The following is a 16,930-nucleotide window of genomic DNA, read 5'->3' on the forward strand; positions in this document are numbered from 1 at the left end:
TGACCTGAAACAGGAACAAGATAGCCCTTGGCTATTGGATTTGAATTTTTTTTCCAATTCCACCCCATTTGGAATTATTTTACCGCTTCCCACTACAGTGTATGCCATATTGAATGGTGGCGTTAGAAAGTACAACTTGTCCTGCAAAAAATATGCCTCCATACAGCTATTTGAACGGAAAAATAAAAAAGTTATGACTTAAGTAAGTTAGGGAAGAAAAATAAAAACGCAAAGATGAAAAAACCTCCGATATCCTAAGGGTTACATTTGTTGGAAGAACGCTCCCCCAAGTGGTGGTTCATGGATATGGCAAGTAGCGCAGTACGAAGCAGTTTTTTTGCTTGTACAGTCCTGATCAAAAGTTTAAGACCACTTGAAAAATGGCAAAAAATCCTATTTAGCATGGCTGGATCTTAACAAGGTTCCAAGTAGAGCTTCAACGTGCAACAAGAAGAAATGAGAGTGAGACAAAACATTTTTTGAGCATTCAATTAATTGAAAATAACGATTAAACTGAAACAGGCTGTTTTTCAGCTGATCCAAATTTTAGGACCACATGCCTTTAAAAGGCCAAATCTGTGCACAGATGTGGATTCATTGTCATTTTCTGTCAGGTAGTCACACGTTGTGATGGCAAAGGCAAAAAAACTCTCCCTTTTTGAACGTGGTCGGGTTGTTGAACTGCATAAGCAGGGTCTCTCACAGCGCGCCATCGCTGCTGAGGTGGGACGCAGTAAGACAGTCATTTGGAATTTCTTAAATGATCCTGAGGGTTATGGAACAAAAAAGTCAAGTGGAAGACCCAAAAAAATTTCATCAGCACTGAGCCGGAGGATCCAATTGGCCGTCCGTCAAGACACTGGACGATCCTCGACCAAAATTAAGGCCTTACTGGTGCTGACTGCAGCCCCATAACCATCAGATGGCATCTGAGACTGAAGGGCTTCAAAAACAAAAAAACATCTTCAAAGACCTCGTCTCCTTGAACGCCACAGAACTGCTCGTTTGGATTTTGCAAGAGAGCACCAAACATGGGACATTCAAAGGTGGAAGAAAGTTTTATTCTCTGATGAGAATTTTTTTTACCTTGATGGTCCTGATGGTTTCCAACGTTACTGCCATGACAAGCAGATCCCACCTGAGATGTTGCAGAGAGCATTCTTCATGACTGAGGGCCCTCGTCTGTGTGGTAACGATGGGTTTTTCAACAGGACAACGCTACAGTACACAATGCCCGCAGGACAAGGGACTTCTTCCAGAAGAATAACATCACTCTTATGGCCCATCCTGCGTGTTTCCCTGATCTAAATCCAATTCAGAAACTTTGGGGATGGATGGCAAGGGAAGTTTACAAAAATGGACAACAGTTCCAGACAGTAGATGGCCTTCGTGCGGCCGTCTTCACCACTTGGAGAAATGTTCCCACTCACCTCATCGAAACGCTTGCATCAAGCATGCCGAAACAAATTTTTGAAGTGATCAACAATAACGGCGGAGCTATTCATTACTGAGTTCATGTTTGGAAGTTGGATTTCTGTTTTGGGGGGGTTTAGTTTTTTTTTGGAGGTGTGGTCCGAAACTTTTGATCAGCTGAAAAACAGCCTGTTTCAGTTTATTCGTTGTTTTCATTAAATTAAATGCTCAAAAAATGTTTTGTCTCACTCCCATTTCTTCTTGTTGCATGTTAAAGCTCTACTTGGAACCTTGTTAAGATCCAGCCATGCTAAATAGGATTTTTTGCCATTTTTCAAGTGGTCTTAAACGTTTGATCAGGACAGTATCTTATGAGGTGGTCTTTCCTTCCTTTGGAACACTAAGGGGAAAACTAAGTATTGAAGTTGTATCCATGCCTCTTCCCTTCATCCACATCCTGTCCATTCCCAGAGTAGAACTTAATAAACTTAAAGTATATCTTCTTCTAACTCTGTAACTAAATAATAAACTGTGACTTACGGCCAAGAAGAGTCCCCTTCATACAAACATTTTGAGAGGAATGACACGTCGTCTCAGCACACTGATCAAAACATGTATAACACTTCAGAGCATAGCCTTAAGGAAATCACAAGAAAAAACAGAAAGTTGTTTTATAAACATCGAGTATGATGACGGCTATAGACAGCACAGTGCACACAGCAGTGTCATCTCCTCCTCACACTACTACACCATGACATGTATACACAGCACAGTGCACACAGCAGTGTCATCTCCTCCTCACACTACACCATGACATGTATACACAGCACAGTGCACACAGCAGTGTCATCTCCTCCTCACACTACTACACCATGACATGTATACACAGCACAGTGCACACAGCAGTGTCATCTCCTCCTCACACTACTACACCATGACATGTATACACAGCACAGTGCACACAGCAGTGTCATCTCCTCCTCACACTACTACACCATGACATGTATACACAGCACAGTGCACACAGCAGTGTCATCTCCTCCTGACACTGCTACCCCATGACATGTATACACAGCACAGTGCACACAGCAGTGTCATCTCCTCCTCACACTACACCATGACATGTATACACAGCACAGTGCACACAGCAGTGTCATCTCCTCCTCACACTACTACACCATGACATGTATACACAGCACAGTGCACACAGCAGTGTCATCTCCTCCTCACACTACTACACCATGACATGTATACACAGCACAGTGCACACAGCAGTGTCATCTCCCCCTCACACTACTACACCATGACATGTATACACAGCACAGTGCACACAGCAGTGTCATCTCCTCCTCACACTACTACACCATGACATGTATACACAGCACAGTGCACACAGCAGTGTCATCTCCTCCTCACACTACTACACCATGACATGTATACACAGCACAGTGCACACAGCAGTGTCATCTCCTCCTCACACTACTACACCATGACATGTATACACAGCACAGTGCACACAGCAGTGTCATCTCCTCCTGACACTGCTACCCCATGACATGTATACACAGCACAGTGCACACAGCAGTGTCATCTCCTCCTCACACTACACCATGACATGTATACACAGCACAGTGCACACAGCAGTGTCATCTCCTCCTCACACTACTACACCATGACATGTATACACAGCACAGTGCACACAGCAGTGTCATCTCCTCCTCACACTACTACACCATGACATGTATACACAGCACAGTGCACACAGCAGTGTCATCTCCTCCTCACACTACTACACCATGACATGTATACACAGCACAGTGCACACAGCAGTGTCATCTCCTCCTCACACTACACCATGACATGTATACACAGCACAGTGCACACAGCAGTGTCATCTCCTCCTCACACTACTACATCATGACATGTATACACAGCACAGTGCACACAGCAGTGTCATCTCCTCCTCACACTGCTACACCGTGACATGTATACACAGCACAGTGCACACAGCAGTGTCATCTCCTCCTCACACTACTACACCATGACATGTATACACAGCACAGTGCACACAGCAGTGTTATCTCCTCCTCACACTACTACACCATGACATGTATACACAGCACAGTGCACACAGCAGTGTCATCTCCTCCTGACACTGCTACCCCATGACATGTATACACAGCACAGTGCACACAGCAGTGTCATCTCTTCCTCACACTACTACACCATGACATGTATACACAGCACAGTGCACACAGCAGTGTCATCTCCTCCTCACACTACTACACCATGACATGTATACACAGCACAGTGCACACAGCAGTGTCACCTCCTCCTCATACTACTACACCATGACATGTATACACAGCACAGTGCACACAGCAGTGTCATCTCCTCCTCACACTACTACACAATGACATGTGTACACAGCATAGCGCACACAGCAGTGTCATCTCCTCCTCACACTACTACACCATGACATGTATACACAGCACAGTGCACACAGCAGTGTCATCTCCTCCTCACACTACTACACCATGACATGTATACACAGCACAGTGCACACAGCAGTGTCATCTCCTCCTCACACTACTACACCATGACATGTATACACAGCACAGTGCACATAGAAGTGTCATCTCCTCCTCACATTACTACACCATGACATGTATACACAGCACAGAGCACACAGCAGTGTCATCTCCTCACACTACTACACCATGACATGTATACACAGCACCGTGCACACAGCAGTGTCATCTCCTCCTCACATTACTACACCATGACATGTATACACAGCACAGTGCACACAGCAGTGTCATCTTCTCCTCACACTACTACACCATGACATGTATACACAGCACCGTGCACACAGCAGTGTCATCTCCTCCTCACATTACTACACCATGACATGTATACACAGCACAGTGCACACAGCAGTGTCATCTTCTCCTCACACTACTACACCATGACATGTATACACAGCACAGGGCACACAGCAGTGTCATCTCCTCCTCACACTACTACACCATGACATGTATACACAGCACAGCGCACACAGCAGTGTCATCTCCTCCTCACACTACTACACCATGACATGTATACACAGCAGAGTGCACATAGCAGTGTCATCTCCTCCTCACATTACTACACCATGACATGTATACACAGCACAGTGCACACAGCAGTGTCATCTCCTCCTCACACTACTACACCATGACATGTATACACAGCACAGCGCACACAGCAGTGTCATCTCCTCCTCACACTACTACACCATGACATGTATACACAGCACAGCGCACACAGCAGTGTCATCTCCTCCTCACACTACTACACCATGACATGTATACACAGCACAGTGCACACAGCAGTGTCATCTCCCCCTCACACTACTACACCATGACATGTATACACAGCACAGTGCACACAGCAGTGTCATCTCCTCCTCACACTACTACACCATGACATGTATACACAGCACAGCGCACACAGCAGTGTCATCTCCTCCTCACACTACTACACCATGACATGTATACACAGCACAGCGCACATAGCAGTGTCATCCCCTCCTCACACTACTACATCATGACATATTTACACAGCACAGTGCACACAGCAGTGTCATCTCCTCCTCACACTACTACACCATGACATGTATACACAGCACAGTGCACACAGCAGTGTCATCTCCTCCTCACACTACTACACCATGACATGTATACACAGCACAGTGCACACAGCAGTGTCATCTCCCCCTCACACTACTACACCATGACATGTATACACAGCACAGTGCACACAGCAGTGTCATCTCCTCCTCACACTACTACACCATGACATGTATACACAGCACAGCGCACATAGCAGTGTCATCCCATCCTCACACTACTACATCATGACATATTTACACAGCACCGTGCACACAGCAGTGTCATCTCCTCCTGACACTGCTACCCCATGACATGTATACACAGCACAGTGCACACAGCAGTGTCATCTCCTCCTCACACTACTACACCATGACATGTATACACAGCACAGTGCACACAGCAGTGTCATCTCCTCCTCACACTACTACACCATGACATGTATACACAGCACAGTGCACACAGCAGTGTCATCTTCTCCTCACACTACTACACCATGACATGTATACACAGCACAGTGCACACAGCAGTGTCATCTCCTCCTCACACTACTACACCATGACATGTACACACAGCACAGTGCACACAGCAGTGTCATCTCCTCCTCACACTACTACACCATGACATGTATACACAGCACAGTGCACACAGCAGTGTCATCTCCTCCTCACACTACTACACCATGACATGTATACACAGCACAGTGCACACAGCAGTGTCATCTCCTCCTCACACTACTACACCATGACATGTATACACAGCACAGTGCACACAGCAGTGTCATCTCCTCCTCACACTACTACACCATGACATGTATACACAGCACAGTGCACACAGCAGTGTCATCTCCTCCTCACACTACTACACCATGACATGCATACACAGCACAGAGCACACAGCAGTGTCATCTCCTCCTCACACTACTACACCATGACATGTATACACAGCACAGTGCACACAGCAGTGTCATCTCCTCCTCACACTACACCATGACATGTATACACAGCACAGTGCACACAGCAGTGTCATCTCCTCCTCACACTACTACATCATGACATGTATACACAGCACAGTGCACACAGCAGTGTCATCTCCTCCTCACACTGCTACACCGTGACATGTATACACAGCACAGTGCACACAGCAGTGTCATCTCCTCCTCACACTACTACACCATGACATGTATACACAGCACAGTGCACACAGCAGTGTTATCTCCTCCTCACACTACTACACCATGACATGTATACACAGCACAGTGCACACAGCAGTGTCATCTCCTCCTGACACTGCTACCCCATGACATGTATACACAGCACAGTGCACACAGCAGTGTCATCTCTTCCTCACACTACTACACCATGACATGTATACACAGCACAGTGCACACAGCAGTGTCATCTCCTCCTCACACTACTACACCATGACATGTATACACAGCACAGTGCACACAGCAGTGTCACCTCCTCCTCATACTACTACACCATGACATGTATACACAGCACAGTGCACACAGCAGTGTCATCTCCTCCTCACACTACTACACCATGACATGTATACACAGCACAGTGCACATAGAAGTGTCATCTCCTCCTCACATTACTACACCATGACATGTATACACAGCACAGAGCACACAGCAGTGTCATCTCCTCACACTACTACACCATGACATGTATACACAGCACCGTGCACACAGCAGTGTCATCTCCTCCTCACATTACTACACCATGACATGTATACACAGCACAGTGCACACAGCAGTGTCATCTTCTCCTCACACTACTACACCATGACATGTATACACAGCACCGTGCACACAGCAGTGTCATCTCCTCCTCACATTACTACACCATGACATGTATACACAGCACAGTGCACACAGCAGTGTCATCTTCTCCTCACACTACTACACCATGACATGTATACACAGCACAGGGCACACAGCAGTGTCATCTCCTCCTCACACTACTACACCATGACATGTATACACAGCACAGCGCACACAGCAGTGTCATCTCCTCCTCACACTACTACACCATGACATGTATACACAGCAGAGTGCACATAGCAGTGTCATCTCCTCCTCACATTACTACACCATGACATGTATACACAGCACAGTGCACACAGCAGTGTCATCTCCTCCTCACACTACTACACCATGACATGTATACACAGCACAGCGCACACAGCAGTGTCATCTCCTCCTCACACTACTACACCATGACATGTATACACAGCACAGCGCACACAGCAGTGTCATCTCCTCCTCACACTACTACACCATGACATGTATACACAGCACAGTGCACACAGCAGTGTCATCTCCCCCTCACACTACTACACCATGACATGTATACACAGCACAGTGCACACAGCAGTGTCATCTCCCCCTCACACTACTACACCATGACATGTATACACAGTACAGTGCACACAGCAGTGTCATCTCCTCCTCACACTACTACACCATGACATGTATACACAGCACAGTGCACATAGCAGTGTCATCCCCTCCTCACACTACTACATCATGACATATTTACACAGCACAGTGCACACAGCAGTGTCATCTCCTCCTCACACTACTACACCATGACATGTATACACAGCACAGTGCACACAGCAGTGTCATCTCCTCCTCACACTACTACACCATGACATGTATACACAGCACAGTGCACACAGCAGTGTCATCTCCCCCTCACACTACTACACCATGACATGTATACACAGCACAGTGCACACAGCAGTGTCATCTCCTCCTCACACTACTACACCATGACATGTATACACAGCACAGCGCACATAGCAGTGTCATCCCATCCTCACACTACTACATCATGACATATTTACACAGCACCGTGCACACAGCAGTGTCATCTCCTCCTGACACTGCTACCCCATGACATGTATACACAGCACAGTGCACACAGCAGTGTCATCTCCTCCTCACACTACTACACCATGACATGTATACACAGCACAGTGCACACAGCAGTGTCATCTCCTCCTCACACTACTACACCATGACATGTATACACAGCACAGTGCACACAGCAGTGTCATCTTCTCCTCACACTACTACACCATGACATGTATACACAGCACAGTGCACACAGCAGTGTCATCTCCTCCTCACACTACTACACCATGACATGTACACACAGCACAGTGCACACAGCAGTGTCATCTCCTCCTCACACTACTACACCATGACATGTATACACAGCACAGTGCACACAGCAGTGTCATCTCCTCCTCACACTACTACACCATGACATGTACACACAGCACAGTGCACACAGCAGTGTCATCTCCTCCTCACACTACTACACCATGACATGTATACACAGCACAGTGCACACAGCAGTGTCATCTCCTCCTCACACTACTACACCATGACATGTACACACAGCACAGCGCACACAGCAGTGTCATCTCCTCCTCACACTACTACACCATGACATGTATACATAGCACAGTGCACACAGCAGTGTCATCTCCTCCTCACACTACTACACCATGACATGTATACACAGCACAGTGCACACAGCAGTGTCATCTCCTCCTCACACTACTACACCATGACATGTATACATAGCACAGTGCACACAGCAGTGTCATCTCCTCCTCACACTACTACACCATGACATGTATACATAGCACAGTGCACACAGCAGTGTCATCTCCTCCTCACACTACTACACCATGACATGTATACATAGCACAGTGCACACAGCAGTATCATCTACTCCTCACACTACTACACCATGACATGTATACACAGCACAGTGCACACAGCAGTGTCATCTCCTCCTCACACTACTACACCATGACATGTATACACAGCACAGTGCACACAGCAGTGTCATCTCCTCCTCACACTACTACACCATGACATGTATACATAGCACAGTGCACACAGCAGTGTCATCTCCTCCTCACACTACTACACCATGACATGTATACACAGCACAGCGCACACAGCAGTGTCATCTCCTCCTCACACTACTACACCATGACATGTATACACAGCACAGTGCACACAGCAGTGTCATCTCCTCCTCACACTACTACACCATGACATGTATACACAGCACAGTGCACACAGCAGTGTCATCTCCTCCTCACACTACTACACCATGACATGTATACACAGCACAGTGCACACAGCAGTGTCATCTCCTCCTCACACTACTACACCATGACATGTATACACAGCACAGTGCACACAGCAGTGTCATCTCCTACTCACACTGTTGTACAATTTCTTACCAATTTGGCTGCTCAGCAGAATGATGAACGCACATGAGATGAGGATGTTCATGGTCGATGTTTCTTCTCATCCGATTGTCAGTGTCTTTTATGCTGTTGACCTCTCAGTTTATGAATATGAGTGCAGTTTATGACCCTTTTTGGATATGTTTATTACTAAACATAAAGTAAAAGTATGCGGAAAAATCTTTTTTTATTGTAAAATAAAACAATTCATCTGTGACTTTACTCATTCAGAGTCAAGGTGAAAGAGACTGAAAGTTTAATGTTCTTCCTCGATATTTTATCTACCTGATACACTGAGTCCAATATACTGTAGGTCAATGAGATCCAGTATGGGTCCATCATATCCATCATTAATTCAGTACAAATGGAAAGCATGACAGCAGCCACCTTTCCAGACACCGACTGCCTGCAGCCACCACTTGGGGGAGCTCTTTGTATACAGATTCATGCAGTTTACAAAAACTTCACTGACCACGCTGTAATTCTATGTGCCTCCATTATATGCCTTTATGTACATATATAAGAGAGGTATTCTACCCTAGAAGTGTAGAAGAATGCCTATGGGTTCTGTAATATGAAAAGGTGAGGACTCCACGGACAAGGTTTCTGCATAGTACTTTGATGTGTGCACAGCCTTAAGTGGGAGCGCTAAAATGAGGATCTGAATGCACCACTTTTAATTTATGTTTGTAGTATCAGTATTATGTACCCAGTGTACCATGGCGCCGCTTAGGTTAACTGACAAATCCAAAAACCAGTCTGAGAATATGTTGGAAAATTTGATTGAGTTGTTGGAGGGAATGCACTTTCACAACTCAGGGGTAGTGTCCTTTCTGTTACAATTCTCTCCCTATCACAGCTCGGGGGCGGGGGGGGGGGGGGGGTGTTCTTTCTGCTTCGTCTCTCTCCCTATCTCAGGTCAGTGGATGTATCCCTTCCTCTGCTACTCTCTCTCTGTAACTGTCAGAGCTTTTAACTGTAGACAGACCTGGTGGCCTTTGAATGGTAAAACTGAGCATGTGCGACCCCTCAGTAGGTGGACGTAGGGGCGTAGCTATAGGGGAAGCAGGGAAAGCCAGGGGTGCACCTAGCCTTTCTGCTGTCTGAGGCAAAAATTCTCAACCTAGCCTCTTCCCTCCTAACATTATATACAGCACTATAAAACATGCAGGGTAATACAGCACCACATACCTCTTACATCCAGCGATGTCTCCTCTGATGTAGACGTTTCCTTTGCTCATCTTCTCCTTTCAGACCAGACCGCCATAATGCTTACTTTCAGCCGTGTCTCATCTCTGCAGAAATTGACAGACATCTTAGTTTCCTATTTTTCCGTCAACCTCCCCACCTTCTGAACACCCGTCCTGCCACCCCCAATACTGTGCCCACTGTGCTCCTCAATACTATACTGCAGAAAAGAAACAGCATATAAATGCCCCTTATAATGTGTGCCAGTACAAAAAAATGCCCCTTGTGTATCAGTACAAAAAAATGCCCCATAATGTGTGCCAGTACAAAAAATACCTCCTCTGTGCCCCTAGTAGAACCAATGTCCCCATAGTACCCCCATAATGTGTGCCAATGCCCCTACTGTGTGCCAGTACATAAAATACCCTCTCTTAGTGCCCCCAGTATAGCCAATGTCCCTATAGTGCCCCTGCAGCCTTCAGCTGTATCGCTGTCCTGAGGACGGCGATACAGCTGAATATGGAGAGATGAGAGCTTCCACAATGGAAGCACTCATCTCTCACTGCCCCCCCCCCCACTTATCTCCAGGGCCATGCCGTCTGAGGCGATCGCCTCACCTCGCCTACTTGGCGGTGCGGCCCTGGCGAAAGCAACTGCCTTAGGGCCTGAACTCAAATGGGGCCCACCCAGGAGGAGGACTAAAATATTTTATTGTCATGGGCCCCCTCTATAGATGAGCAAATTTCTGCTTATGAAATTCGTTCACACTTCGTTTGTTGGTAAAAGGTGAATTGCGTTATGGATTCCGTTACCACGGACCATAATGCAATTCTATGACGGAATGCATAACGGAATGCCTTTAGAGGAATCCATAACGCAATTCACCTTTTACCAACAAACGAAGTGTGAATGAATTTCATCTCTAGCCCACTCAACAGTATTATACAATGATATTATATATGGTGACACTGTTGGAAATGGACAGAGCAGCTGCCGAGCCTGGTATTATATTGGCACCCCCTGGTGTTTTATTTCTATAGTAATGTGCACGTCAACCCAGTGGCATAACCAGAAATGACTGGGCCCCACAGCAAATTTTTGAATGGGCCCCCAAGGCAACTTTGCAACCCCCTCCTCCTATGAAACCCCCACTCCTGTGTCTAGTCAATATCTCTCTCTGTGTCACAGACGTTCCCGTAACAGATGCCAGGAGATCAGTGGGACTGGCAACACGTGGTTTGATCTGACAGGTTTCTTGTGGATCAATTCGTGTCTTCTTCCCCTTTTGTTTATTGTTTGCGTTTTCTTGTGTTGCTCTTTTCCCTGTTATTTGTGTTTAGGCCTAAAGGGAGACTCCTGTTCATCCTACCGTTTGGAGGAACAGGTTGTCTCTTGTCCGGACATTAGTACCAGGGTCCTACAGGGTGAGTTAGGACTTTAGGTTCCTGTGTATGAACTCACCTACCTCTGGGGTCAGTTCATACTTGCAGCCAGTCAGGACTTTGATTAGGGTTTCTCTAGGAGTGACCTGCTCCTTTCCCTAGTTCAAGGCCTTTTACCCTCACCCCTTTTCATCCTACGTTCAGTGTGGGTTTCCCTCCCACACCGAAACGTGACACTCAGACCAGGCTCGGCAGCTGCTCTGTCTGTTTCCTACAGTGTCACCATATATAATATCATTGTATAATACTGTTGAGGGGACTAGAGATGAAATTTGTTCTTACTTCGTTTGTTGGTAAAAGGTGATTTAGAGATAAAAAAAATAATAATAATATGAGTGTCAAAATATATAGTTGTAGTAGTAAAACAAAACACCAAACAAAGCACCCAACTCATAATTCCACTTCTGCAATTCAATTATATGGCACCATTAAAAATTACAACTCATCTCACACATAAACAAAAGAATGTCAAAGGAACACTAAAAAATAATCTCATGGAGGAAAACAATAAAGTAAAATTGACTGTGTGTAGTAAGGGGTTAATGATGCCTCCTATATGGCAGCTTATTTTGTCGTATAACTCTTTACAGTGGCATAGTTGAACATTTGTGTTGTCTTTTGTGTATGATGGCGGTTCCTTTCTTTAAGGGTACGTGACATATGGGATGCGTTTGTTTATATGAGGCGAAGAGGCCGGAGGTGATTGCAAGTGCGCCGTGTTAGTAAGGCGTTGTAACCTTCCTGCGTGCACCGTATAGTTTCATGTAGTGTCAGGGACATTTGCATTATCTTATAGCCTTATTATTAGACAGAAAATCTTGTCACGTGAAGCTTTCTGGATCTGGAAATTAAACACTAGATATCCACGGGGCCTGAACATGAAAAAATAATTAATGTACCTATATTGAAATGGTTTATTGATTCATCTACAGTACAGACCAATAGTTTGGACACACCTTCTCATTCAAAGAGTTTCTTTATTTTCATGACTATGAAGGCATCAAAACTATGAATTAACACATGTGGAATTATATACATAACAAACAAGTGTGAAACAACTGAAAATATGTCATATTCTAGGTTCTTCAAAGTAGCCACCTTTTGCTTTGATTACTGCTTTGCACACTCTTGGCATTCTCTTGATGAGCTTCAAGAGGTAGTCCCCTGAAATGGTCTTCACTTCACAGGTGTGCCCTGTCAGGTTTAATAAGTGGGATTTCTTGCCTTATAAATGGGGTTGGGACCATCAGTTGCGTTGAGGAGAAGTCAGGTGGATACACAGCTGATAGTCCTACTGAATAGACTGTTAGAATTTGTATTATGGCAAGAAAAAAGCAGCTAAGTAAAGAAAAACGAGTGGCCATCATTACTTTAAGAAATGAAGGTCAGTCAGTCAGCTGAAAAATTGGGAAAACTTTGAAAGTAAGGGCTATTTGACCATGAAGGAGAGTGATGGGGTGCTGCGCTAGATGACCTGGCCTCCACAGTCACCGGACCTGAACCCAATCGAGATGGTTTGGGGTGAGCTAGACCGCAGAGTGAAGGCAAAAGGGCCAACAAGTGCTAAGCATCTCTGGGAACTCCTTCAAGACTGTTGGAAGACCATTTCAGGGGACTACCTCTTGAAGCTCATCAAGAGAATGCCAAGAGTGTGCAAAGCAGTAATCAAAGCAAAAGGTGGCTACTTTGAAGAACCTAGAATATGACATATTTTCAGTTGTTTCACACTTGTTTGTTATGTATATAATTCCACATGTGTTAATTCATAGTTTTGATGCCTTCATAGTAATGAAAATAAAGAAAACTCTTTGAATGAGAAGGTGTGTCCAAACTTTTGGTCTGTACTGTATATAAGGATAATAACCATGATTCTTTTTTCTGTATCGCTTTTATATTGTTTTTATAGATAGATCTAGTTGTTTTGTAAGATTATGGATCCGTGCGACCTGAGTATTTACTGCACAGCAACATCGCAGAGAAATAAGACAGGACTTTAGCCTGTGCGAATGCATTTCTTTAAGTCATGTTCCCACCATGCGATTTATCATGAATCTGCACGGCGACGATATCGCATTGAAGCAGGAAGATTAATGAGGTCATGCTTGCACAGGACAGCTCCTGGAATTATATTCTCACTATGCAATTTGTCACGATGCATATATGAGAAAAATGGCTGACTATATTATCACACAACGTACTTACGGAGTTTTCACATGTGGACATACAGTACAGACCAAAAGTTTGGACACACCATCTCATTCAAAGAGTTTTCTTTATTTTCATGACTATGAAGGCATCAAAACTATGAATTAACACATGTGGAATCATATACATAACAAACAAAAATATGTCATATTCTAGGTTCTTCAAAGTAGCCACCTTTTGCTTTGATTACTGCTTTGCACACTCTTGGCATTCTCTTGATGAGCTTCAAGAGGTAGTCCCCTGAAATGGTCTTCCAACAGTCTTGAAGGAGTTCCCAGAGATGCTTAGCACTTGTTGGCCCTTTTGCCTTCACTCTGTGGTCCAGCTCACCCCAAACCATCTTGATTGGGTTCAGGTCCGGTGACTGTGGAGGCCAGGTCATCTGGTGCAGCACCCCATCACTCTCCTTCATGGTCAAATAGCCCTTACTTTCAAAGTTTTCCCAATTTTTCGGCTGACTGACCTTCATTTCTTAAAGTAATGATGGCCACTCGTTTTTCTTTACTTAGCTGCTTTTTTCTTGCCATAATACAAATTCTAACAGTCTATTCAGTAGGACTATCAGCTGTGTATCCTCCTGACTTCTCCTCAACGCCACTGATGGTCCCAACCCCATTTATAAGGCAAGAAATCCCACTTATTAAACCTGACAGGGCACACCTGTGAAGTGAAAACCATTTCAGGGGACTACCTCTTGAAGCTCATCAAGAGAATGCCAAGAGTGTGCAAAGCAGTAATCAAAGCAAAAGGTGGCTACTTTGAAGAACCTAGAATATGACATATTTTCAGTTGTTTCACACTTGTTTGTTATGTATATAATTCCACATGTGTTAATTCATAGTTTTGATGCCTTCATAGTCATGAAAATAAAGAAAACTCTTTGAATGAGAAGGTGTGTCCAAACTTTTGGTCTGTACTGTATACCACAGTCTTTGATTAAATCTCATTATATTTATATATTTCTATTTTTATTTTATGTCTCATTGTGAAACTTTTACCATTTTCAGCCATGGTGTTAAACTCTCTCACACAGATCCATATGAACGTATTTTAATGAATCAAATTTACTTCACTTAACACGGGTGTTTTTTGTACCATGTTTGAACAGGTGTCTAACATGTAGTTGATGATTAGGTCTGTGCTCCCCTCCTCCCCTTTTCCCTGGGGTAGATGGGAGCACAGCCTAAATAAACACATGGTGAAACGGACACATTGGATTATGACTAAGAACCTAAGAGTTCGAAACGCGTAAATCTGGGGGAGTGTGGAGGAATGCCACTGTGTTTGTACATTACAAGTTTGGTGCAATAAAGATAGGGACCGGAAAACTTTTATCACGACTGCTGGAGCTTTCTTTCTCGACATTATCTTATAGCGTCTACATGTTTAATGAACAATTCTAACTATTGAGGGGTATTTTTTTTAACACATTAAGAGTGCGGTCCCACAAAAACCACGCTCTCATACGGTGGGCGTAGGGCAGAAATGAACAGTCAATGCAATGACCGCACAATTTTGCAGGTAATGCACAGCTTTACATGCAGACTTGCAAGTCCATTGACACACGTGACGTAATGGTGGCAGATCACCGCCGCAGCTTGCTATCGGCTGCACATCTCGTCGACGGATGTTGTTATCTGCATTCAGGGAAATGCAAAGATGGCCGTGGAGTGATCCAGAAGGAAACAGGCATTATGAACCAGGCAAGTATTGTCAATATCGCGGGTCTGGGCATTGTGTGTCGGGGTGGGGGGGTTGTTCAGTGTTGGATAACCCCTTTAATAGCAGTTGTGTTGCTGTTTATGCAGCAAGCCCCTGAGAAGCCGCAGCAGAGAATGGGAGTGTTAGTGGCCCTGATGATGTGTCACAGTATACTTTCACAGGTCGTTGCTCCTTGGGGTTGGTGCAGTGAAGGAGAGGTGCCCTGTGTTCCCTCGGGGCAATCCATGTAGATAGGGCTTCTGCCTGATGGGGTCCCCTTGACGGTAATTGTCCATGTGGGTCCAAGGCGGGGCTTGAAATGGTCCAAGGGCCAGCGTGTGGTGTTAGGAGAGTCAGTAACCAGGCCAGATTGAATTTAACAAAAGTCTCTCTTTACTGTGCACCAAATAAGAGTTGTAGAACATCCAGCAACTGTCTGTACACAGAGCAAATTCCACCCAGATGTCCAACATAAGCTAAGCAAGTAGTTTGCACCAACCCCCGCCTTCTCCAGGCCCATCCTTGCACTCCCTACTCCTAAAACAACTAAAATCTTCTGGAACTAGGGGGAGGGTCCAGCACACACCCAATGCTTCAGAGAGGGCTGGGCCAGGACCGTTAGCTCTGGCCATGCCAATGTCTTGCTGAAACATTCTGAGCATACATACAATGCATTACATTACATGTGCAGAACATGATTGTAACAGTACTTTTTTAAACAATTGCAGATACCCCCATCCACTGGGGAACTGCATTTATCATTGATTTGAAAACTGAGCCCACAGAATGTTGGTCTGTACCCTTACTGATGGCAGCATGCTTATTGCAGTGGGTGAGTTTTCAGGTTGCATTCAAAGGTTTAGATGTTGGGGTAGTGAGTTCTAGAGTATGGGGGATTCATGCAAGAAATCTTGTAGGCAATTGTGCAAAGAAGGACAAGAGGAGAACAAAGAAGGAAGTCTTGTGACAATCTGAGATTACGTGAGGGGATGTATCAGAAAAGCAGGTCAGAGCATTATTCCCTCAATACCTTCCACCCTTTCT

This window comes from Bufo bufo, chromosome 8 (assembly GCF_905171765.1).
Source record: "Bufo bufo chromosome 8, aBufBuf1.1, whole genome shotgun sequence".
In the NCBI taxonomy this organism is placed as follows: domain Eukaryota; kingdom Metazoa; phylum Chordata; class Amphibia; order Anura; family Bufonidae; genus Bufo; species Bufo bufo.